Source organism: Papio anubis, chromosome 15, assembly GCF_008728515.1.
Source record: "Papio anubis isolate 15944 chromosome 15, Panubis1.0, whole genome shotgun sequence".
Lineage (NCBI taxonomy): Eukaryota > Metazoa > Chordata > Mammalia > Primates > Cercopithecidae > Papio > Papio anubis.
In genome coordinates, this window is record NC_044990.1 from 15823555 (window position 1) to 15849227 (window position 25673).

A 25673-nucleotide genomic window follows, 5' to 3' on the forward strand; every position below is an offset into this window, starting at 1 on the left:
TAGAGACTGGGAGCAATGTGTTTCCTTTTCTGTTTACAAAATTACCTGTGACCAACAAATGGGAAAACCCATAGTTTTTAAAAGAAAAAATATGCAATTACATTTCCACTATTTATTCTTGTTAGTTCACTGACTGAAACTGAAATGTGGTTTATCACAATGGATGAAAATTTGGAAAGAAACAATTTGCATAATCAAGCAATCTGCATTCTATTGCATAAGGGACAATAAGAAAGTGAATTACGTACAAGGCTAGACTTCATGCTTTGACAAACAAAATGTAGCAGAATAGTTTCTTTAAGTGGAACTTCTGGACAAAATTTCCACAGGAAATATAGGTAGCATGGATGAAATAAAGATGTGAAGACATTTTAGGTTTTTTTTGTTTTGATCTTTCTGAAGGATGACTTACCATGGCTTGAGGGGGATGTAAGGAACTAATACCTTAAAAAATAGATGTTGGCTATTATTATGATGAAAGGAAAGTGGTTTACACAATGGAAAATATCATGGAAGTTTATGCAGATTTGGGAAAGAGAGTGATCGAGGCTCAGAGGATGCCCTGAACAACACATGAAGAAAAGAAGGCAAGAGTAATGTGAGAACATCAACTCTAAAAACTGAAGTGTAGTCTGATGGTCATGAATTCTCATAAATCCCTAGTCATGTGAGCTTTCCCTTATTTTCCTCAATAAATGTGTATTTGTATATATGTTTGTGTATGTTTGCTTTTTTCATTCCCTCAGACAACTGAGAAATACTTTGTACTTCACTATCCAGTATTTATATGTCTTACAGCACCTTTTCTCCTTGTATGTTAGTTTTTTCTTCAGTATACTTAATCTTAAAGCTGTATTTCTCTTTTCCACTCAGTAGTCTTTCTGTCATTTAAAGCCAAGAAATTGATTGCTTTTCCTTCTCAATGCATCCATCCCCCATACAAAGACTCTGTTATTTTCTTATTTGTGGAAATGTCTCGCCGTCACATTTTGGCATTCTTCCAGACAATAAGCAGTTATGTAGCGTTGGCAAAAGTCCTGCATCTAGTTCTAAAGATACGTACCCCTACTGTGTATCTCAAATTTCCTCTTGACCTGACCTTTCTCTTTGCCCTGGCTTGACATATCTGAGTTTGCTGGTGTTGCCAAGTTCCTTCTGCTTGTGAGCTGAATTAATGAAAAGGCATCAACATCAACTCCCCTTACTGTAATACACACACACACACATCATCATCATCATCATCATCATCATCATCATCATCATCATCGTCATATCATTGGGGAATGTTATCATGTTGACTTTTTTGGGGCAGATGGTTATAAAGGTAGCCAGGTGAGGGTAATAATAGAAATTCAGTAGATCTTGCAGGACAAATTGACTGATTCAAATGGTGAGCTACTCTCATTATATTCCGAGTAGGCGACATAATGTATTCACTTCTTTCCTTTTCATGTGGCAAGTTGTACTTGTGTAAACAGAGGGAGAATAGTACACATCTGTTCTGTTTCCAGTCCTATGATTCAGACTATTTTAAGTTGCCAAGAGCTAGGAAAGTCTGGAGCCATTGTTTGCTGACATAGTCAGTGGAGTTCAGTCAGGAAGTAGGAGCAGCCAAATGTTCCCCAAAACGGAGGTGGTGTGGCTTCCACCAGCCCACCAGTGTCAGCCAGCCTTACTTCAAAACTTACTCAACTGCACAAAATTGCATATAAGCTCATATCTCTCATCATTACAATCTCCAAAACACTAAGTTTCTTTTAGCAACCCAGCCCTGTATTAACTTTCTGCCAGGCAGAATACTTCTGTAGTCTTCTGTGGAGGTCTTTTTTTATTAGTCACCCATGGATTCCTTTTCCCATAGTGCTGCCTGGAATATTACCAACCTATGGTGAATTTAATTTTAACCATCATGTTACATTCTTTCCTTCCTCCCTTCCTTTCTTTTATTCAATACGTATTGAAGGTCTATTTGCTAAACACCACGGGAGGTACCAAGGATACAGTAGTGGAAATACAACACCAGGATGCTAGAGTCTAGGAGAGAAGAAATACTTTAAAAATGAGTGACTTATTATCATAATATGTCCCACAGAGGGGAAGTACAAGATACCATAAGTATGTATACCAGGATGAACTAACCCACCTGTGGAAGTGACATTTAAAAGGAGACTTGGGAGAGTGAGTAGGAGTTACAGAGACAAAGGGTTTGAATGTAAGGGCAGAGCTCACGGGATTTTTGTCAGGCAGAAGAATGGAATGTGCAAAGGTCCTAAGACCTAAAGGAACTGGGTGAATTTAAGAAATCTCCAAAAGGGTAGTGAAGCCTCAACTCAGAGTGAATGGGGTGTCTGAGATGTTATGCTGAGGCCAGATGAACCAGGACCTTGTAGTCAGGTTAACAGTTTAAAGTTTATCCTATTATAATAGGGTGAGTTTTAGGGTTTATCATGTTGCAAAAGGTTGCCTGTGAGATGAAACTAAAGAAAACAGACACAAGGCACACAGATTTATTTATTTATTTATTTATGACAGGGTCTCACTCTGTCACCCAGACTGGGGTACAGTGGCACAATCATGGCTCCCTGTAGCTTCGACCTCCTGGGTTCAAGTGATCCTCCTGCCTCAGCCCCCTGAGTAGCTGGGACCATGGCTACTCCTGGGCTCAAGCCATCCTCCCACCTCAGCCTCCCAAAGTGCTGGGATTATAGGCCTGAACCACTGTACCTGGCCCAGAAGCTTAAAAGAGATAAACTCTTATTCTAATCTTGTCAGCAATTTTATTTGTAAAGTGAAACCATTACTTTATCTTCTTTGTTTCGGGAAGATCTGTTTTTGTGTCTCAACAAGACAAATTGGAACCCACTCGTCTGGGGGAAGTGTAATGGGAAACAATTTTGGTGGAGAACCACCTTGTTCTTGCTCTGTGTAGAGAGCTGTGTGGTGTCTCCTCAATAACCACAGACCTGTGAAACTTGAAGACTAGAGAATGAGTTATCCCACTTTCATAGGAGCTATGGGATCTTCTGAGAGGTAAAGAATTGTAATCCCCCATGGAGTTCAAAATTATTTTTTTTTCCTGATAGATCAGGGTAGATGAGGCCATCTCGAGGAAAAAATGAAGTGCTTTCTTCCCCTTTCCTCTCCGAAGAACATATCAGTGATGTATAGTTAGGGTCTGGTTGCGAGAAAATGGAAGGCATTGTATGCATTCTGCATATGGAGGATTTCGATACAGGAAAATAGAGGTTTCCTAACTGCTGGAAGAACTTCAGGAACAAAGGGCAAGAAAGCTGCACTGATGGATGTTTTCCTGCAGCTTTCCTTTTCTTCTGCCTTCTAGATCTAATGCAAATGCCTCTCATTAGCTGACCTGGAACCACAGAAGGAACTAGAGTCTGGAAATGTATTTCCTGGTTACTCTTATGTAATGCATGGGAGACCTCTGAAAAGGATGGCAGTGATGTCAAATTGACAATAGGACAATTCAGCACAGGTGATGACCCTGGTTTAACAGCAAAGCCTTGGCTGTTGTGAGGGGAAGAGGGTTCCTAGCGTAACAGACTGCTGTTCTGACAGTGTGGATATATCTTGAGGCTTCTTGCATTTGTCAGGTTGCTTCAGAAAAATGGAACCAATTAGATAGGTAGATGTAGATATATTTATATACACACATGGAGATTTACTTAAGGAGCTGGCTCATGTGATTATAGAGGGTTGGCACGTCCAAAATCTGCAGGGTGAGTTGGCAGGCTGGAGACCCAGGGAAAAGCTGATGTTGCAGTTCAAGTCTGAGAGCTGTGTGCTGGCAGAATTCCTTCTTGCTCAGGGAGGTCAGTCTTTTGTTTTATTCAAGCCTTGAACAGATAGAGGAGGCCCACTCACATTATGGAGGGCAATCTGCTTTACTCAAAGTACACTGATTTAAATGCTAATCTCATCCAAACACACCCTCACAGAAACATCCACGATAAAGTTTGACCAAATATTTGGGCACTGTGGCCTAGTCAAATTGATGCACATAATTAACCATCATACTTCTCCTTCCTTATTCATACCACTGCTAGATGGTGTTTTGAATTAAGTTTTATATCAATATGTCTCGAGTGAAAAATTCATGGTCTTTTTATGTATATATTGTTTAGTTCTGCCCTTTCAAACCAAAGAATGTGACGATAATTATTTCTTTCCTTTCTCTTAGATTTTACAAAGAGTAGAGATATCTCTTTAGGCCATATTTTCTTAATATTTCATCATTAATTTATTCATTTGTTCAGTCTTTCAACAAGTATTTATTGACGATTTAGGCACTGAGGATGACTCAGTGATATGAATAAAAGATCAGGCCCAGGAAAAAGACTTTAAGCTAGAGCGCAACACAAGCATCTTGCTGTAATTGTGAAAACAAATAAGGAAAATGCCAAGTGCAAGAGACATTAGATTTACAAGCCTTTAAGAGATGAGCCAAAATTTTAAAGCGGAATATTTTATGAGCAAATTCAATAAATGAAAATTTACAAGTTTTACAAATCACGATGTCTGCAGGTATGTTCCTGAATAAAATTGAAGATGAGTGAGGACAGTTATTTATTGAAACACTTTTTAATGTCAACTTATATGGTTTGTTTTGGAACCAAATGCCCTAGTAAAGAATACACAGACCCTAACATATATTTAATGATTCTTTCATTGGGGCCCCAGTTTCCTTTCTGATCTCAACGCTATTGTCTTGCCAGCTGCTATACTTTTCAAGAAGGTAACTGCTATGGTTGATAGAGGATTACTACGCTGAGCGGTAGCTGAGATGGCAGTTACTAGCTTTATGACAGTGCATATTTCACAACATCATCACCAATGCTACGGTGTTAATAAAATCAAACAAAACTGTGGTAGGTTGAATTCCAAGATGACTCCCAATGACCCTCACCTTCATCTAATCCTCTCCACTTCGAGTGTGGATGAAACTTGTGAATATAATGAGACATCCACTCCTGTGTTTATATTACACTCCATAAAAATACCTCCAGAAGGGAGGTTATATTGAGTGGTCCTGACCCAATCAGTTAAGCTCTGCAGTAGAAGAGAGCCTTCTCTGGAGGATGCCAGAAGGGAAATCAGAGTTTTGAAGCAGCAGAGACATATTCTGGCTGGCCTTAAGGAACATATCAGGAACATACCATGTGAAGGGCTACTTGACAGGGAACAGCAGGGGGTCTCTAAGAACTGGTTGACAATCAGCAAGGAAACAGGGACCCCAGTCACAAAACCTCCAGGAACTAAATTCTGCCAAGAGTTAGAATAAGCTTGGAAGTAGATTGTTTTTCTCAGAGCCTCCGGATGAAAACTCAGCTCAACTGACTTTGATTTCTGCCTATGATACCCCCAGCAGAGAATCCAGCCACATGGTGCCAGACTTGTGACCAACAGAACTGTGGGCTAACAAATGGTGTTGTTTTAAGCTGCTGAGTTAGTGGGATTTGTTGTGCAGCAAAAGAAAACTAAGAGAAAAACAAAAACAAAACAACTTTTATCCTACTTCTCTTTCTTTGGGATGTGAAATTGTGCTGAGATTGGTCCTGGAGTACCCTCATCTTATTCAGCTTACATAGGGTAAACGAAGGGCTCTGAGCTCAATGGCAAGGCCACATGGCTGAGAGCAGAATCCCATGGTGCAAAGGCAGTTTCTTTAAGAGAGACCCACTGCAAGCCTTGCAAAATCTAGGAACAGCCAAGAAGGATATTTTCTCCATAATCTTTCTGAATGTGGTTGAGTATATTTGGGTTCCCTACATTTTGTCATTTATATTTCTATAAATATGAGGTTTAGACTATTCAGCTAATTTATTAGTCATTCCAGGACTTGATATTATAGTAGTTCCCGCTTATCTGCTGTTTCACTTTGTGCAGATTCATTCATTATCTGTGGTCAACTGCTGTCCGAAAATATTAAATGGAAAATTCTAGAAATGATCAATTCATAAGTTTTAAAATTGTGTGCCATTCTGGGTGGTGTGATGAAATGTCTTGCAATCATGTTCCGTCCCTTCTAGGATGAGACTCTTGTCTTTATCCAGCACATTCACGCTGTAGACACTGTATCCAGCACATTCACTGCCTGTGAGTCACTTAGCAGCAGTCTCAGTTATTGGATCAAAAAAGCATAGTATATTTAGGATTTTGTACTATCCTTGGTACAGAATCCACTGCAGGGATTAGAGTGTATCCCCTGACGATAAGGGGAGACTGTACACTTCATGTTTTGACCCAAAGCAAATTCAAGTATGTGACTCAAATAATCACTTATGAGTTCAGTAATGTTCAGTTCACAGTTGCTGGTACTAATTCTATTTTCTATTTTCTTTTTTTTTTTTGAGACAGGGTCTTACTTTGTTGCCTAGGCTGGATCACTCAAGTGATCCTTCCACCTCAGCCTCTCAAGTAGCTGGGACTACAAGCTTATGCTAATTTTTGATTTTTTTGTAGAGATGGGATCTCACTATCTTACCCAGCTGGTCTTAAACTCCTGAGCTCAAGCAATTCTCCCACCTGGACCTCCCAAAGTGATGGAATTATAGATATGAGCCACTGTGTCTGGCTAATCCTATTTTCATTTTTATTTTTGGTAAAATATTTTGCTTTTTAACTGGTGAGACATAATTTTCAAAATCTTTTAATAATATACTATCATAGTTTGAATAACCAGAATTATATTTATTTCAAGAAAGCTAGAACAAATAATCTAAATATGTAATGTTAAAGACTTCTTGAGAAAAATATAAAATGAAAATTTAGATTTGTACCTTATTCAATAATTGTGTAATTTAAAATGAAGTTGTTTTATTTTATTTTGTTTTATTATTTTAGTTTATTTTTTGAGACTGAGTCTTGCTGTGCTGCCAGGCTGGAGTGCAGTGGTGTGATCTCGGCTCACTGCAACCTCCACCTCCCAGGTTCAAGCGATTCTCCTGCCCCAGCCTCTTGAGTAGCTGGAACTATAGGTGCATGCCACCATGCCCAGCTAATTTCTGTATTTTTAGTAGAGACGGGATTTCACCATGTTGACCAGGATAGTTTCAATCTCTTGACCTCATGATCAGCCCACCTTGGCCTTCCAAAGTGTTGGGATTACAGGCGTGAGCCACCGTGCCTGGCCTGCTCTTGTTTATTTTATACTCTTGTGGGGATCAAGGCCTTATGTCAAGGTTCATGACTTGTCAAGTGGTGAATAGGCTGGATTCAATCTCCATTGATTCTCCTAGCTGGGCCCTCTCATGCAGAAAAGAACTGGTACATGGCAGCACCAGTGGAGAGCCATTTGAGTAAATGTAAAACAAGCAGAGGATGAAGAGGAAGGCTTATGTCGTGAAAGCTAAAGGCCAATTCATACTTCCATGGAAAAGCAAGTCTACTCAAATTCTTTTCCAAGCCTAATAAAGTAGAATGATCATCAGGGTTTATAATAAGGTGTTGGAAATATGTACTTCAGAAGGAAATCAGAGTAAAATTGAAAGAGTAAAGATGGGTAGATGGGGTATATAGAGCAGGGGCTGGTGAACTTTTCGTTAAAGGGCCAGAGAGTAAATATTTTAGGCTTTGTGGACCACACAGTCTCTATTGAAACTATTAACCTCTGCTTGAAAGCAGCCATAGAAAATATGTAAATGAATGGGTGTGGCTGTGTTCTAATAAAACTTTATTTACAAAAATGAGGTTGGGGTACAGGGGAGCCTAGTTTGCAGTATAGATTACTGAGAAAAAAGGATTCTCTGAGGCATTTTGTTGCTGTGACTCTAATGCTGATGCAGAAAGAACTCCAAATCTGAATAACAAGTATTGGTAAATTATTCAACAGATACACTCCTTACAAGATGAAAAATAACATTTGGTAACCAGTGTTTGTTTATAGATCTACAAACACCAGGAATGGAAATTTGTCAGGCACATATTTCTCTGTTATATCCCCTGTAATATATACTCTGGAAGAGGAAAAAAAGAAGGGGCGAATAGCCTATATTTCACATAAAATGTTACTCTTTAATCTTATCTTGCAGTGTCAAATTTAAACAATATATATGGATGTGTGTTATGATTCCTGGAGTCAAGGTGAATTGTATTCCTGTTCCTTCTGAGCAACTAGCTGTAATCAGGGCTGATGTTTCTTGGAGCTGACCTCACTAATGGAACTCAGATGATTTACTCAGATAAGAAATTCTTTGGAGAAAACTCACTGTAAGCAAAATACTTGAAGAGATATGAGAAAGGGCAATAATTAGGCCATAAAAACAGACTTTATCTTTTCAATGGAAAAAAAAAAACCCTCCAGGATCCCAGCAATTTACTCATTTCCTAAGTATCCGAATGCATTATTCCATAGCATAAGTAAAAAGATATTTTGCTCTTTGAGAACAAATTGCCCTGAGTTATCAAACTCTCAAAGTTGGAAAAGAATCAGTCTTAGAAAAGATCCACGTTACTGTGTGTGTGTTTTAGTGTGTTCTCAAGATGAAGATAGATTGTTCGGCAAAGTCTTTACAAAGAATTATGTGAAATAGGTGGGTGCTGATAGTTTCTTGGGCAACTGGACATCTGAGCCTTAGCGTTTCATGCAGGGAGCAGAATTCCTTTGACCACATCAGCCCTCCCACATTGTCTATTGCAGTCTGTAACCTCTCCTTACACCAAAGGGGAGACGTTTATGAAGGAGTTCATACAGCTGTTCTGATTTCTTAAGGCAACTAAGGCCAGCTGGAATATTCACTGTAATATACTTTATTTTGTAATATTTTTGCATTCTACTGAAAACTGGCAGTTAACAGGCCTCAGAGGCAAGGTTTAGATTTTGATTGTCATTTACCACCATTAGAAAGAAATTAAATTTTAGTGGGGCCAGACCTTAATGAAAACAAATTGATCTCCTCCATAGCACATTGATGAAAAGAAAGCTCAAAGATTTAAGAACTTTCTGAATTCTCTTGACTCTTTACTGTTAATTAGTCCCATGACTGTTATTTAACACTGTATAAAGTATTTTGGTACTTGTTTTAACTTGTTTTTAATTATCTCTCTAATTTCCCATGGCACCTTTTAGTTCTACACTTGCTGCTAACAAATATACAAACTGTGGACAATGGTGAATTTTTTATTTATAAAACAAAATTTTGTTTTTCTTAGGTTTGGAGTTCATTTCTGTGCGGTTAAAGATAGAAAGTAATTAGTACTTTTCTTCTAATACCATTTTGAAATTTTATGAAAAAAATATGGGCTAGAAAATTGGTTTGGTAATGCAGTAGGTGAAATTCTGAATCCTACTCTGTTTGTGGAGCTGGATAGATTTTCCCATACTGGTTTTGGGCATGGAGATGGTGTATTTCTATAAGGTTGGAGTTTAACAGTTACATCCATAATTTCCCTGTCTCTGTGTTTTCTGGAACCAGCAACTTAGAAGACTGTACCATTAAGAGAGCTAGTAGAGATGGAGCTTGTAAATATTCAATAACTTGGCTCTGCTTATCTTCTTATTAGCTCTAATTTTGGCTTATTTTTATTTGAATATGATGAGAGAAAAGGGTGAATGCAATATGTCAGTGAGAGAAAATTGTAATCTGATTGCTTACTTGAAAGACCTTAGTCTCAGTAGCATAGAGCTTTGTTAGTGAAATAGTACAGTAGAGCATTAATTCAGGTCTGTGAGATGAATCTATTCCTTATTGAAGAATTACTCTAATGGCTGCTAACCCTAAAGCTTAGCTGTTCCAAGTAAATCACTGATTAACACCAGATCTTCAGACTTAGGCCCATCTAGCATATGATACTATAAACACAAGTTATTGTTATTTACTTCATTGTAGAAATATTCAGTGCATCATGAATTCATATTGGTTAAGAGTTGGGAAGTCTTTCTTTTAAGATTTCTTCAGCCTATATGTTACTACTGAATGTTTTCTTATTTTTTCCTTTTTTTTTGGTTCAGCAAAGATGAATTCCTTTAGGCCCTGTGACTAACTTCTCTAGATCCAGAGATTATCTAATGAGTTCCTTAGAAAACTTTGGAACAAAATTAGTTGAAGACTTACTGAGTGACTAATGTAATCATATCTCTAGGGAAATAAACTGGCTCTTAATTTACTGGTTGTTTGCAAAAAGTTCTGGCAATGAACAGAAACTAGAATAAACAGCTATTATTAAGAAAAAAATCCATCAGGCACCTTGGAAGATATAGGCCAGCTTTAAATGTTTCTTTTTTTTTTTTTTTCTCAAAAGACATGACATTGCATCCTTGGCCATCTGTTGATAAAGTTCACCATTCGTATGCATGAAAATCTGATTTATAAAGTTTAAGAAGTAGTCTGGACCTTTGTCCTATAAAAGCTTTTAATGGATTCTTTATGGAAGAGTAACTGAGAAAAGGAATCGCAGGAATGTTTATTTATACCATGAGTTGTGGAAACATATATAACCATTAAGGATATTATTGGAGGAAAAGAAAATGTAACATCAGCAGATTCATCTGTTTCAAATTTTGATGCATCAGGATAAATTTAATCTTTGCTCCAGAAGCATTTTAAATAGTCATAGGATATTTTTTCCATCAGACATTTTTATATTTGTGCTGAGATAATGCTTCAAATGTTTCAACACAACAGAGAAATGCTGTGGAAAAAATGAACTGCATATTACTCTATTTCTAAACTCTAAATGATTGTAACTAATAGTCTTGACCAGAATTCTGTTTTCTTAAAATTATCCCTTACACTCATGTTGATTATTTGATACAATACTTCCCAGTATCATGAATATATGTGCTCTGTGTGTGTGTGTGTGTGTGTGTGCGCGCGCGCGCGCGCACATGTGTGACTTGAATGTGTGAATCAGGTCTTTCGCATCTTACGAGTTTTTGTTTGTTTATTTGTTTTTGAGATAGGCTCTCTGTCACTCAGAGCTGGAGTGCAGTGGCACAATCATAGCTCACTGAAGCCTCAGACTCTTGGCCTCAAGGGATACTCCTGCTTTGACCACCCAACATAGCATTACAGGCATGAGCCACCACACTTGGCCTGTGAGTTTAATTTGGAACACAATTCCCATATCTATCTTCAAGGCCTAGAATAATGGACATTGTGAATGTACCCATGATTTACCTCAAGTGCTGGGACAGATTTGAAGTAAGTGAAGTTTATCTTCATTGAACCTTGTCTCTCTTTCCATCGGAAGAAGTTTTGTCACATGGAAGTTCTGCCTCTGGCTTGGGAAGGTACCTTGGGTCACACAGAAGAGGACTGTCGTGGGACATTTGTATTTTGGAGAGTGGTTTCTGAATCAACTTTTATCTTTTTGTACTTCTCTCTGCTATTCTGAATTTCTCAGTCTCTTTTTCTTTCTCTCCCTCCCTCTTACTGTATGTATTTATTGTTTTATAGCATGCGACTTTTAATGGAAATACATACATAGAAAGAATATAAAATTCTCCCTTCATTCCTCCCCACCCTCCAATTCCCATTCCCCTCCCAGCACCACTGTTTACGTTTTAATGTATATCTTTTTAGTTCTTAACACATACATTAAAGAAAGTACTTTGACTTCCAATTTCACTATTTTTTTCATTTCGTAAATATCATACTGTTTTATCTTCCCCCAAATCACCATTTTTAAGATAAACGTATTAATTTAATAACTGGAGGAGATACGGACCTTGGTATACAGAAGCATATTTTGAGTTTCAAATGTCTTCACTTGCTAGACTACTCATGTAAAGCTCTTGCTACATTTCACATTCTAGGTAACATGTGAAACACTATAGTGGATTGAATGGTGTCCCCCCAGAAGGTATATCTGTGTTCTAATTTCCAGAATCTGTCAGTGACATCTTTTTTTGGAAAAAGAATCTTCGTAGATGTAACTGGATTAAAGATGTTGAGATGAGGAAATCACCCTGGATTACATGGTGAACAGTAAATCCAATGACAAGTATCCCTGTAAGATAGTCACTCAGAGAAGAATGCAAGGTGAAGACAGAGGCAGAGAATGGAGTGGTGTGGCCACAAGCCAAAAAAGTCAGAGAATACTGGTGGCCACTAGAGGATGGAAGAGGCAAGGAATTCTCCCCTGGAGCCTCCAGAGGGAGTGTGGCTTAGCTGACATTTTGATTTTGAACTTCTGGCCTCCAGAACTGTGAGAGGATAAATTGATTGCTTTAAGCCACTTAGTTCATGGTATTTTGTAACAGCAGCTACAGGAAACTAGTACAAACACCGAAAAAGCCAAAATACTATATTTCCACTACTTAGAAGTAGAATAAAGTGGAACAAAATTTGATTTAAAAAATTAATTCATAAAATTCACTCTTAAATAAGCAATGCATAACTTTTCTTGTTATAAAATAATGTCCCAAGAATTGTAATTTTACCAAGCTTCTATTTAAATGTCATATAATTCCTTGACTAAAGCACTAAAATAAAAAGATGTGTTTCTGGATTACTAAGAGGGATTTATTAAATAGTAACAAGAAAATGCTGAATTAACCTTATCTAAGCCTTAAACATTTGGAACTGAAATCTAATAAAACTCATAAAATGGGAGCATTTTATTATTAATAATAAGATTTATATTTATACAATGTACATTTATAAAACACCACCTTAAGAATGATAATTCTGTCAAGTTTCCATTTGAGTCATTGCGTATTTACTTAACTAACAGCAGTAAAACAAAAAGAACACAATCAAAATTACTTTAGAAGAGATATAAAAGAACATCTTCCTGTGGTCCTGGATTTCAGAAGGCTGGATCAGTTTTGGAGATGACTCATTACTCTTTTCAGTGTTGGGACAGAAGATGGGGGACGAAAATTACTTGGTGGAGAGGATTCTTGGGAAGATCCATACTGGCTTCCCAGGGGAGGAAAGGGACAGGAGGTCTTCTTCTTAGCAGTTATTCCCTGGCATCCTCTGCAGCACCTGACCTCTGAATGCAGAATGAAATGGAGGTCCCGAGTCTGGGCCAGCTGTGTTTTGTTCAGGTGGGAGCATTGAATCAAGCATGTGTAAATGACCAAGATTATCTGTGATGCCATTTTTATTGGATTCCATTTCAGAAGGTGAACAACCTTTGTGATATCAAAGGAAAACATAATAAAACTTACAAGTTCTGCTGGTCCTGAGACTGGCAGTACGTGCAGCACCAGGGCAAACTCTGTATTGCTCTTTTAGAGGAATTGCTGGATCAAGATACAATTGGCTGGATGGAGGAATTCTTTTCCTGTGATTCTGCTCCTATGAGGGTGGTGTCCTTGGATCACTGAGCCATCCCTGTTGTATTAGTTTGCTAGGACTGCCATAACAAAGTACTACAAACTGGGTGGCTTCAACAACAGAAATTTATTTTCTCACAGTTTTGTAGGCTACAAGTCCAAGGTCAGGGTGACAGTGGGTTTGCTTTCCCCTGTGACCTCTCTCCTTGGCTTGCAGATAGCCACTGTCTTGCTGTGTCCTCACGTGGTCTTTCTTCTGCATGCATGCATCCTGATGTCTCTCTGTTACAATTTCCTCTTCTTGTAAAGAAGAGATTGGATTAGGGCTTACTCTAATGGCCTCCTTTTAACTTAATCCCCTCATTAAGTTAAAGGCCCTGTCTTCAAATTTAGCTACATTCTGAAGTACTGGGGATTAGGGCTTCAACATGTGGATTTTAGGGAAACACAAGTCAGGCCATAACACCACCCTAATGCTCCATTTAATACTCCCCCTTCTTTAGCGGGCTGGTAATCCAAAGAATTCCCTAGATTTAGATTCATAGAGAGATGATTATTCATTTCTGTTCAGCACTGAGGCTCAAACTCTTCTTACTCTCAGAGATGGCAAGTGTGGTAGATGCTGTAGGGCCTGCCCAGATTCCTTAGGCCCTTTCACTTCTGTGTTTTCTGGCTGACTTCAAATACTGGTGTTGGATGAGGGCTCTCCACACTGAAGAATACTCTTTTCCTTGTGAGCACGGCAGGTTGGCCATGCTGGGGATTAATGACTCTTGGGAGTGTCTTTCATCCAATGACTGAGAGAAATTGGTGTCTAACTATCCCAGTTTCTTTGGCTTTCAGATAAGATGATTCCGAGTCATGTACTTTATATCATTTCAGAGATATTCTCCAAGGGATTAAGCTCCAGTTATCCAACATGCTATTTTGTTTGATAATGTACCCTTCATTGACTATCTTCCCTTTTCTGTCTCACATTCTCCCTCCTCTGCCTTGTTTACTGTACCTTCCAAATAAATATTTTTCATTTGAATTATTTTCTCTGGATCTGCTTGTTTTAGGGAGGAGGATAATCTGAACTAAGGCAATTGATATTAGAAGTTGTTCCAGGAAGCAAATCTTCAAGATGGATTCTAGAATAGAAGCACTTGACATTCAGATTGAATCAATGACCCATTGTTAGCACTAAGAGGGGTGGTGATAGTCTCTGATGTATTGTAGCATTATAATCATTAAGACTCTTACTGTGGTGAATTAGGTTGGGCTGAGGTGAAAGGGTGTGCACTGTCTCACGCAATATCTCTAGAATCTGAGAGATGGGGTGATAGGGTTAGGCTTTGTGTCCCCACCCAAATCTCATTTCAAATTGTAGTTCCCATAATTCCCACGTCATAGGACCCGTTATGAGGTAATTGAATCATGGAGGCGGTTTCTCGCTGTGCTCTCCTTGTGATAGTGAGTGAGTTCTCATGAGATCTGATGGTTTTATAAGGAACTTTTCTCCTCTTTGCTCTTCACTTCTCTCTCCTGTTGCCATGTGAAGAAGGACATATTTGCTTCCCCTACCACCATGATTTTAAGTTTTCTGAGGCTTCCCCAGCCATGTGGAACTGTGAGCCAATTAAACCTCTTTCCTTTATAAATTACCCAGTCTCAGGTATTTCTTCATAGCAGTGTGAGAACAGACTAATACATGGGACATTGGTAATTACAAAGACTATAGATTTGGTCAGTTGCTATTAAATGACATTGATGTGTTGAAGAAAGCAAACCACTCAAACTAATCAGCCAAGAACCCAGGAAATTATGTAAAAGTCACAAAATCTTTTTGGCAATATTTAAGGAAGCTCCCATCTTCTAAAGCTGGAGAACGGATTGCAGTGAAAATCAAGCCTGGCATTAGATTGTGAGAGTAGTAGAATTACCAAGAAGCCTAAGAAATAGTCCTGGCAAGTCTCTTTCTAAAATTATGGACCTGATAGGAAAATCATGGGACTCTGATATCTAGAATGAATTGATTTGAGAATCTTAAAATCTTTCCAGATCTCCATGAACTTTTGGACTTGCCTAAATGGCCCACTGAATTTCCCTAAGATTCCCTTGAACTCTTGGGGCTGGAGAAGTTGCCAATCCCTCTTACTAGAGGAGAACAGTCACTTTCATTCCCAACCCTTCCTTGTCTGGATGTGATGCAGAAGACTCACCGAAGGCAGATACTTTCCAAGATAATATGCTTGCAAATATACTTACCTCAAGATTTGCTCCAACCTGCCCTCTTAGTATGTAGGCTTAATGTGAGCATGGCCCAACTGGGGAAGCTGATGGGTGCACGTGTGATCAGGAAAGGGACACCCTCACACAATACTCAGTAATTACATGTTAGTTAACACATTACAACATCCTGGCCCAACTGGGGAAGTACTGTCTCTAATTTGGGAGGAAAGAGACAATTCAGCAGATGAGTTGCAGGACCTGGCTAAAATATATATCAGGAAAATGTGTCTAGAAAATGATCTTGAGAATTATGCACAAGGAGTCACAAAATAAAGGTGAATAAAGGAGAATTTATTGATATGAGTCTATCACATGGATTTAATATCTTTGCAAGGACACCAGGAGTCAGTTATAATCTTCTGCGTGTATGATGGACATGCCAGAGCTGCCTTGACCAATTATTGAAGTAGGTGTCAAATGACTCAGAGAGTTCAGTACATTAGAATAGATTTATAGTTTTTGCTTTGATTTTCTGATATGCATTTTCTGATATGAATTTCAGTTACTAAGTTTAGTTAACTAATACCAGTGTCCCAAGAGCACTGTCTACATTTTAGTTATAAAGATATATTAACTGTGAGTAATTGCATAAAATACAAACTTTGCTATCTCTTCACTGCATAAAGCGCTGCATAAATGACAGATGTACATCCTGACCAGTGATCAATTGTGTCACTTTTCAAAATATCTTTAGGTAATTGGCCAATGCACATCTGTTATTCAGTTCACACACAGATGGCAAACGTATAGTTGTGTCATCTCCTTGTCTCCCAGTAATAAAGCCATCTGACATTTTACAGAAATGGATACTTGAAAGAGGGAATCGACTGCCAAAAATGAAAGTACAGCAAGGAAACTAAAAGCATAATGTGGGAAGTGAAATTCTAATCAAATGTAAATGGGCTTATAGAATAAATAGTTGACTGTGGAAATGTTGACACCTCTGCTATTTATGAGACTCTAGATGTGCAGTCAGAGAAACTTAGCAAAGGCAACTGTATCAGTCTAAATGAGAAAAGTGGTCATGATGGAAAGGTTAAAGAGAAAAGGATGCCAGTGAGAAATTTCACATTTAAGAGAACTCTCAGAGATATTTCAACATATTAAAAGTAGAAAGGATAAAATGCGGGCAGCTGATTCAAACTTAGAAAGTAGTATGAAAATGTGCCAAGGCATACAAAAGCTGCTCACTCTATATTGTATGTGATAGGAGAGGAAGAAGCCCAGCACTGTTCAAACTACTCTTGATAAGTTTTTTTCTTAACAAAGAAATAAAAAACTTCCATCATCAATGCTTTTACTAGATAGGCACTTAGTGAGAGTATTATTTTATCTGTTTAAGCAAAATGATCAAGAGCAGGTGATCTAAACGTTGATGTCAGCTGCCAACAACAACAAACAGACAAAGTCATGATCCTTTATTCATTTTCCAGATATGAGGCAGTTCTCAGACTCAGCATTGATTGAAGAGAAACATGGGCCATCTTGAGGAAGAACTTTGCAGGGCCTCAGCAAGCACACACACTAGTAATTTCCCCATTTTTTTTTTTTTTTTCCCCAGAGCCAGTTACCAGAGTAATAATACAGTGGTGAAAGGGAAATGCCACGTTATTTCCAGGACTGTTGGATAAGGGTCTGAACTGCCCTTGGTATGTTTTGAGAGAGGGAGTTTCTGGTGTTTGGTTCTGTTATAGGTTGAATAGTGTCTCCTGCAAAAAGAAATGTTAGTGTCTTAACCCTAAATACCTAGCATGTGACCTTATTTGGAGACGGGGTCTCTACAGAGGTAATCAAGTTAAAATGCAGTCTTTTGTGTGGGCCTTAATCCTATATGACTTGTGTCCTTACAAAAAGTGGAAATTTGGACACAGAGACAGATACTTATAGAGGAAAAATGATGTAAAGAGACCCAGAAAGAAGATGCCATCTACAAGCCAAAAAGAGAGGCCTGGAACAAATCCCTCATAGTCCTGGGAAGGAATCAACCCTATCAATGCCTTCATTTCAGACTTCTAACTTCCAGAACCATGAGACAATGAGTTTCTAGTGTCATAGCCACCCAGTGTGTGGTGCTTTATTATGGCAGCCCTAGAAAACTGATACAAAGCCGTAAATGGAGTCCTGGCCTAAGTCCATCTCACAGTGAGTTCAAAGGCTCCTGTGGTCATGTACTCATTCCCTGAGTCCCTACTCATGATGAACATATTTAACAGAGTCAGAACCTTCAGACTGGTTAACTGATCTGGAGAGTCAGAGCTGCCACTGCAGGAAAGACTGCACAGAAGCCCCTGAAATACCCCTGCTGCCATTCCAACCAAGACAGAAAATCAGAAGCAAGACTGCATCTCAAGTGGAATGGCAGCAATAAGAGATACCCTCAAAGAAGTATTCAGGGGTGGTTGTCACCATCATCGTAACTGTTACCTCTAGAAAAAAGCCAGATGGATTGGAACAGAAGATGTAAACTTCTGAAAACTTAGCCAAGTTTCCAGCTGCTCTTTTGGATATACCTTTTCCAGAACAGATCAACACAGTCTCTTGCACTTGGTGTACAGAAAATGATCTGGAGAAAGTGTTCTTTCCATTCTGTGCAAGAAAAATTTATTAGAAGCAATTTTCATTCATTTGGAAGAGACCAAAGTATGCTGAGTTATATTAACTCTTACTCTTCATTACAATGCAGTAAAAAGGTAACTTGAATATCTAAACATTCTGCAGAAAATTCATACTGGTCTACTATTTAGATGACGTCACATTAAATGGACCAGGAGAAGGAAGTCATGAGTCCTCTGGATGCCTTGGTAAGGCACATATACCAAAGGGTGAGAGAGAAATGCTACAGAGATTCAGAGGCCTCCCACATTGGTGAAAGTTTTAGAAGTATTGTGGTCTTGGTCCCTACCAAGCTAGAAAAGCTATTGTGCCTTTTGTTTTCTACCACTGAGGAAAATACATAGTACTGGAAAGGCTGGTTGATTAGAGATCTGGAAGAAGTAAGATGAGAAGATAATTACAAGAAATCTGTGGAAGAAGAATGTGGGTTGACTGTTAGGAATGGACACAAAGTATGTGAGTCTTTGCATCCCACATCAGTACTTACAGAGATCATCCATATCAGAGAAGGAATAGAAGACAAGATGGGTAGGATGATTTTTCCAGTGGAGTTTAGCAAGCTTTTCTTTTTGGCCATCCCAGTGTTTGCACAATGGGCCCATGAGTGGAGTAGCCTTGTGCCAGGAGTGCAGGTGATGTATGAGCCTGGCAGCGGAGGCTCCCTCTTACCAGGGCTGATCTAGGCACTGCTACTGCAGAATGGTCAAACGGTCAGTGGTAAAAACTGATGCTGAGTCCTTGATAGGATGCTATCCTCTGAAGACACCAATCTGGAGGTGACAGTCATTTGTCCTTACTGGATTGATATATATTTTGGTTATAAATCTCCCTTCCCTGTTTGAGTGTTTTGGCTCATGCCTGTAATCCCAACACTTTGGGAGGCCGAGGTGGAAGGATTGCTTGAGGCAAGGAGTTCTAGAGCAGTCTGGGAAACATAGTAAGACCCTGTCTCTACAAACAAACAAACTGGGTATGGTGGTGAGCACCTGCAGTCCCATTTCGGAGGTTGAGGTGGGAGGACTTCTTGAGCTCAGGAGTTCAAGTTTGCAGTGAGCTATGATGGAGCCATGGCACTCTAGCCTGGGTGACACAACAAGACCCTGTCTTTAATAAGAAACAAGAAAGTCTACTTTCCTAGCCATAGCACCTTGTTCTGTGCCATTATCTGAGGGATCAACGAGTGTCTGATTTGTGGTTGTATCTCACATAGCTTCACCTTGGATCAAGGGACCATATTTGTACCAAGGAGTAAGCACATGTCCATGAAATCCACTTGTCTTACTATATCACCCAGAAGTTGCTGGCTTGGATGTTTAAAAGGCCACAGAGAGGTCAAGCAAAGGCATCAGCCTGGAGTTGTTGGATGCTATGTTCAAAGATGTGGTATATACCTTGAATCAGCGTATACTGCTATGTCTTCCTTAGATAGAACAAATGCATGTAGGATCCAAGTCATGGTAGTGTAAGTTGCCTTTACATCATTACTCTGTAACCCACTTTGAGGGAAGGTGTCCTTTCTATTCCCACAACTTTGAGCTTTGGTCTCAAGGTCTAGGTTCCCAAGGGACAAAGTAATTGTTTCTGTGAATGTAAGATTATAGTAGTTGCCTGGTCATTTTGGACTTCTTACACTAATAGACTAGAAGGTAAAGAAGGATTAGTATATTGAAAATAATAATTGGCTTTAATGATCATAAAGAGAAAGATTGCTGCTACATAATAATGACTAGAAGAAGTATGTTTGAAACTCAGGAGATTCACTGGGTACTTCTTAATAACTTCAAGTCCAATGATTACCATAAGTGGAAACTGCTGGAACAACATCCTGACAAAGTTAAGGTAACTGGAGGGGCAGATCTCTTAGGCATGAAGGTCTGAACTATCTTGTTGAACGACAGATTTGCATGAGCAGAAGTGCTATCCAAGAGGGAGAAGAATCTACAATGTGTGTTAGAGGTGGGAGAGGGTGAATATCAGCTGTGCCCTTGGGATCAACTGCAACAGCTAATAGAAACTGTAGCTTGTACCAGTATAAATCTTGTTGTAAGTTTTTCTTTTCTTCAATAAAAATTGTGTCTGGCTACTACTCTGAAGAAACAGTAACAAGATGTTGTGAAATTAACATGGGGACAGGGAGCATCTGATTGGCACAAGGGATAGACAGTAGTAGATACAGTCAGTTCCCCATCCACATCTCTGGAGAATTCACCTCATTTCCAATGGCAGCTATCTGCATTTGTGACTAAGGCTCTTTTTTTCCTGCAGTGGTGGAGAGCTGCCTGTACTTATGACAATCTAGAAGCGCCAGTGAATCAACAGTCCCTACAGGACAGCCCCCAGACAGCAACCCTCCTATGCAGGTGTATGAAAACCTGAGCTTCCTTGCTGCTAGGCACGGACAATTCTGAGGTGTATGTTTTGCGTGCATTTCTCAGAGCTTGCTTGTGGGATTAAACTTTAATTGCTCACTGTGGAATATTATGCAGCTAGAAAAAAGAACAAGGTAATGTCTTTTGCAGGAGAAGATTAGTTATCCTTAGCAAACTAATGCAGGAACAGAAAACTAAATACTGTATGTTCTCACTTAGAAGTGGGAGCTTGATAATGAGAACACATGGATGCATGGAGGGGATCAACACACACTGGGGCCTGTTGGAGGGTAGAAGAGGGAGAAGATCAGGAAAAATAACTAATGGGTATTAGGCGTAATACCTGGGTTGATGAAATAATCTGTATAACAAACCCCCATGACACAAGTTTACTTCCTATATAACAAACCTGCACAAGTATGCCTGAACTTAAAATAAAAATGTAAAAAACTGCTTTAATTTCTCACTGTGATAACTAGTTTAATGGCACAGCCCTTATAGGTTACCTTCCCTTTCTTGTCTTACTGTCCCATTTTCTTACTAGTGTTACCTGCACTTCCCAACTAAACTATGCACATGAATCCTTGTCTAAGGGCCTGTTTCTGGGGGGATGCTAAATAAGACAGATCCTAAAATTTTTACATATATACTTATTTCTTTATCATTCAGTGTACATCATTACAAATAGTAATGCCAGTATTAATGCTAGCAGTAAACCTAATGTGAATGGTTTAAGATTTCTTTAATCTATTTTTATTCTTAAACCATATCACGTTTATGATGTGTAACCAGAATATTATATTAAAAAAGTTACATGTAGTTTGAATTAAAGCTTATTGTCCCAGTATTTCTAACTGCTGGAGATGACGATGAGAGGGGGATTGTCTGTGTCTGTTTAGGCTACCATTTTGCCTGGAAGTTCAATGACATGATTTTTTGATTATCTGCAATGTTATTTTCTAGTTGAGAGGATTACCAGAGTTCAAATAAGGATAGAGAGGGTGGGGAGGCAGCGAAACATGGATCACAGCACACTGAGTTGGGACTTATCAGCATTGCTGTGAGTCACATCAATCTTTTTAATGTCAAAAATTTAGAGTTAAGGAAATAGCATACTTGGTTAGCAGAAAACCGAAATCAAGGCCTCTCTCCTTTTTTTTTTTTTTTTTTTTTCCAGTAAATGGCTAACCACATTCAAGGATGAATGATAATATAAAAAAGAACCAGCACAAAGACTTTAATAAAAATGGAAAGGAACAAAAACAAAATGGAGATTCATAAAAGGAATTATCTAGGGAAACAGAATGATTCACTCAGAAATAAGAATTCATTTCAGCTCATAAAAGTCAATAGGTTCTTTCTATACCAGCAAAAACGAAAGAAAATACAACATAATACAAAAAGTCATTTGCAAAAGGAAAACAACTCTATCTTATCTAGGAATTAACAGTGAACAAAAGAAAAATCTTCAAACTCAATTGAAGGACATAAAAAATCTGAATAAATGAAGATACATGATATATATGTCACACACACACACACACACAGAGCCCATAAATTCAGTGTTTCTCCAACAAATTGCCATGGGCCCTTCTGAAAGTGCAAGTCTAGGCAGCCATTTCTATTGTGTGACTTTTAGTGAATAAGACACCCCCTTTCCTAAAGTCACTATTACAATAATTCTGAAAAACAAAGAGAATGTAAATCTTATCCAATCAACCTCTAATAGTATACTGTTCATAATTAAGAATGAATCTTCACAGGGACAAAGCTGTAATGACCTTGGTGGTGCTGATTCCGTACTCCTCTTGCCAGGAATGTCACCTCTAGTACTAAATGGGGTATGGCTGTATTCAAACTAGGCAATGTTGAGGGCACAAGACAGTTAGCAGTGGGAACTTAAGCTGAAAGGTTGCATATGAAGAGGCTAGGAAGTAGAGCCAGGAACATACAGAGAAAAGAGACAGAGAGTCTACACAATGAGCTATCATGTCAAAATCAAGATGGTGATGAAAAAGCCTAAACTATGCAGTAGTAAAAGGAACACAACATGAGGGAATGGATAAACCGGAAGCATAGCAGGAGAGAACTCAGCAAACTGAAAGCCAGAGGAGAGAGACAAACGTGCAACATGGAGACAGTAATTGGTTCCTAGGGATTCATCAGTTTCTAACTGCTTACTAGTTAACAGTTTTATTTCTAGACCTTATGTATATCTTCATAATAAGCTCAATATTATTCTTAAGGTGGTCGGAGTGACTCTTAGTCTTTTCTTTTTAAGACGTAATTTTCCCTAGTATCTTGGTATCCTGGCACATTATTATTATTGATCAATGAAAGGTATTTAAACGTAATGTATCATTCTTTCGCACTCTTTTATCTACATTTTCTTCATCATTTTTTTTTTGCTTTGCACGTACCATTTGTTCTCTTCTCTTGTCTTTCCTTTCATTCTCTTCCTTTCTCTCAGATCTTCAATCCGATTTCATCCCCTAAATGCACCCACTCTGAGACATTTTTTACATGTACTTAAGCTTCTTGTAAAATATATGGTGTTATACATGTGTTTTTATTTTTCTTAAATAGCATGGGGCTATGAATCTCATTCTGCTTTTTTCCCCAATCAACATTGTTTTAAAGATCTATTCACATTGCTGTATATATGTTTATTTTGTTGCTTCTAATTTCTGAGTATTATTTAATAGCATGCATTTATCATACTTATCCACCCACAAAATGGGTAAACAATGATTTGATAAACACTCTGTATTGTGCTCCTGTACTGACTTTTTCTTATTTCTCTGGATATGCATATCACAAAATAAGATCGATGGGTCTAGGGCCTATCCCTATACAATTTTATTGAGTAATTTTACAACATTCTGGCAGATTGTTCTTAAGAATGGCTCTGGAATATGAGTTTTAATTTTCTTTTGTTTTCAGTTGGTACCATCAATATTTTTTAACTTTAGACATTCTGACAGAATAAAGTGGTGTCTCATAACTGAGTCACATGTGGCTGATTACTAAGTTAGGGCATTAATTCATTAACTTTAGGTATTTAGCATTAAGTTCATATTCTGTAACTCTGTAACAGAATGCTAATTCCGTATTAGCATTAACTTCATATTCTGTAAATTGCTAATTCATATCCTTATTTTCTATTGAGCTTTTTGTCTTTTTTTTTGATTTGTAAGAATTTTTGTATGCTTTAAATATTAATTCCTTGTGGGTTTTAAAAATTGCATTTTTTTTCTTAGTTTGTCATGACCTTTCAGCTTTGTTTAAGCTGATCACCATTGAACTGAAATCTTTAATTTTGATATAGTCAGTTCTATGAAGTTTTAAAAATATTTCAATTTTATATTATCACTTAAATTTTTTTTTAGGGACAGGGTCTCAATCTCCCACCCAGGCTGGAGTGCAGCCTTTCATATTTTTATAATAAGCTCCATTTTTCTTAAGGTGGTCTGAGTGACTCTTAACACTTTTCATTTTAAAGAATTAATGTTCCCCAGGATCTCTATCAATGGTGCTATGTGGTGCCATCACGGCTCACTGCAGTCTTGAACTCCCGAGCAGAAGCGATCCTCCTGCCTCAGCTTCCTGAGTAGCTGGGATTATAGGCAATTTTGTTTTTAATTGTGGTTACAATCACATTACATAAAATTTACCATCTTAAACATTTTTAGGTATACGGTTCACTAGTTGTAAGTATATTCACATTGTTGTGCAACAGAGTTCTACAACTTTTTAATTTTGTAAAACTGAAACTGTGCCCATTAAACACCAATTTCCCCTCTCTAAGCCCTTGGCAGCCACCTTTCTACTTTCTGTTTCTATAATATTGACTATTTAATTTATTTATTAAATTTTTAATAATTTCAACTTTTACTTTAGATATAGGTGGTACATGTGCAGGTTTGTTATATGGGTATATTGCATGATGCTGAAGTTCAGGGTATGGTTGATCCTGCCACTCAGGTACAGAGCACAGTACCAATAGTTAGTTTTTCAACCCTTGAGCCCCTCCTTCCCCTCCAGTAGTGTCCAATGTCTAATGTTGTCATCTTTATGTCCATGAGTACCTGGTGTTTAGATCCCGCTTATAAGTGAGAACATGCAGTGCTTGGATTTCTGTTCCTGCATTAATGGCCTCCAGTTGCATTCATGTTTCTGCAGATGACATGATTTCATTCTTTTTTATGGCTGCATGGTATTCCATACGTATCACATCTTCTTTATCCAATCCACTGTTGGGCAACTAGGTTTATTCCATGTCTTTGCTATTATGAATAGTGTTGCAATGAACATTTGAGTGCACGTGTCTTTTGGGAAGAATGGTTTATTTTCTTTTGGATATATATACCCAGTAGTGGGGTTGCTGGGTCAAATGGTAGTTCCAAATTTTTTGATAACTCTTTAGACTGCTTTCCACAGTGACTGAACTAACTTACATTCCCATCAACAGTGTATAAACATTCCTTTTTCTCTACAGCCTCACCAGCATCTGTTATTTTTTGACTTTTTCATAATAAATTAGAAATGTCTTTTTTAATTTATTAAAAATGACTGGGGCGAGATAGTATCTTATTGTGTTTTGATTTGCATTTCTCTGATGATTAGTGATGTGGAACATTTTTTCATGTTTGTTGGCCACTTGTATGTCCTCTTTTGAGATGTGTCTGTTAATGTCTTTTGGCCACTTAATAGAGTTATTTGTTTTTTGCTTGTTGATTTAAGTTACTTATAAATTCTGGGTGTTCGGCCTTTGTCGGATGCATAGTTTGTGAATATTTTCTCCTATTCTGTAGGTTGTCTGTTTACTCTGTTGATAGTTTCTTTTTCTGTGCAGGAGTTCTTCAGTTTTCTTAGTTCCCACTTGCCAATTTTTGTTTTTGTTGCAATTGCTTTTGAGGGCTTAGTCATAAATTCCTTCCCAAAGCTGATGTCTAGAATGGTGTTTCCTAGGATTTCTTCTAGGATTCCTATAGTTATTTATATTTAAATCTGATATTTAAATCGTTAATCCATCTTGAATTAATGTTTGCATATGGTGAAAGGTAGGTGTATTAGTTACTGTTCTCTAGAGGGACAGAACTAATAGGATATATATACATATGAAAGTGAGCTTATTAAGGAGAATTGACTCATACCATCACAAGATGAAGTCT

The 25673-nt window shown here is 38.1% G+C and overlaps 1 long non-coding RNA gene across 1 annotated transcript; it reads right to left on the reverse strand.

The window, feature by feature from the left end:
- Positions 1-10566: 10566 nt before the first annotated feature.
- Positions 10567-18007, reverse strand: LOC110741673. Its single transcript, XR_004178659.1, has 3 exons — positions 17942-18007; positions 11136-11252; positions 10567-10647 (listed from the first exon to the last, which is right to left on the reverse strand). It is a non-coding gene; the product is annotated as an uncharacterized LOC110741673 (long non-coding RNA).
- Between the last annotated feature and the right edge of the window lie 7666 nt (positions 18008-25673).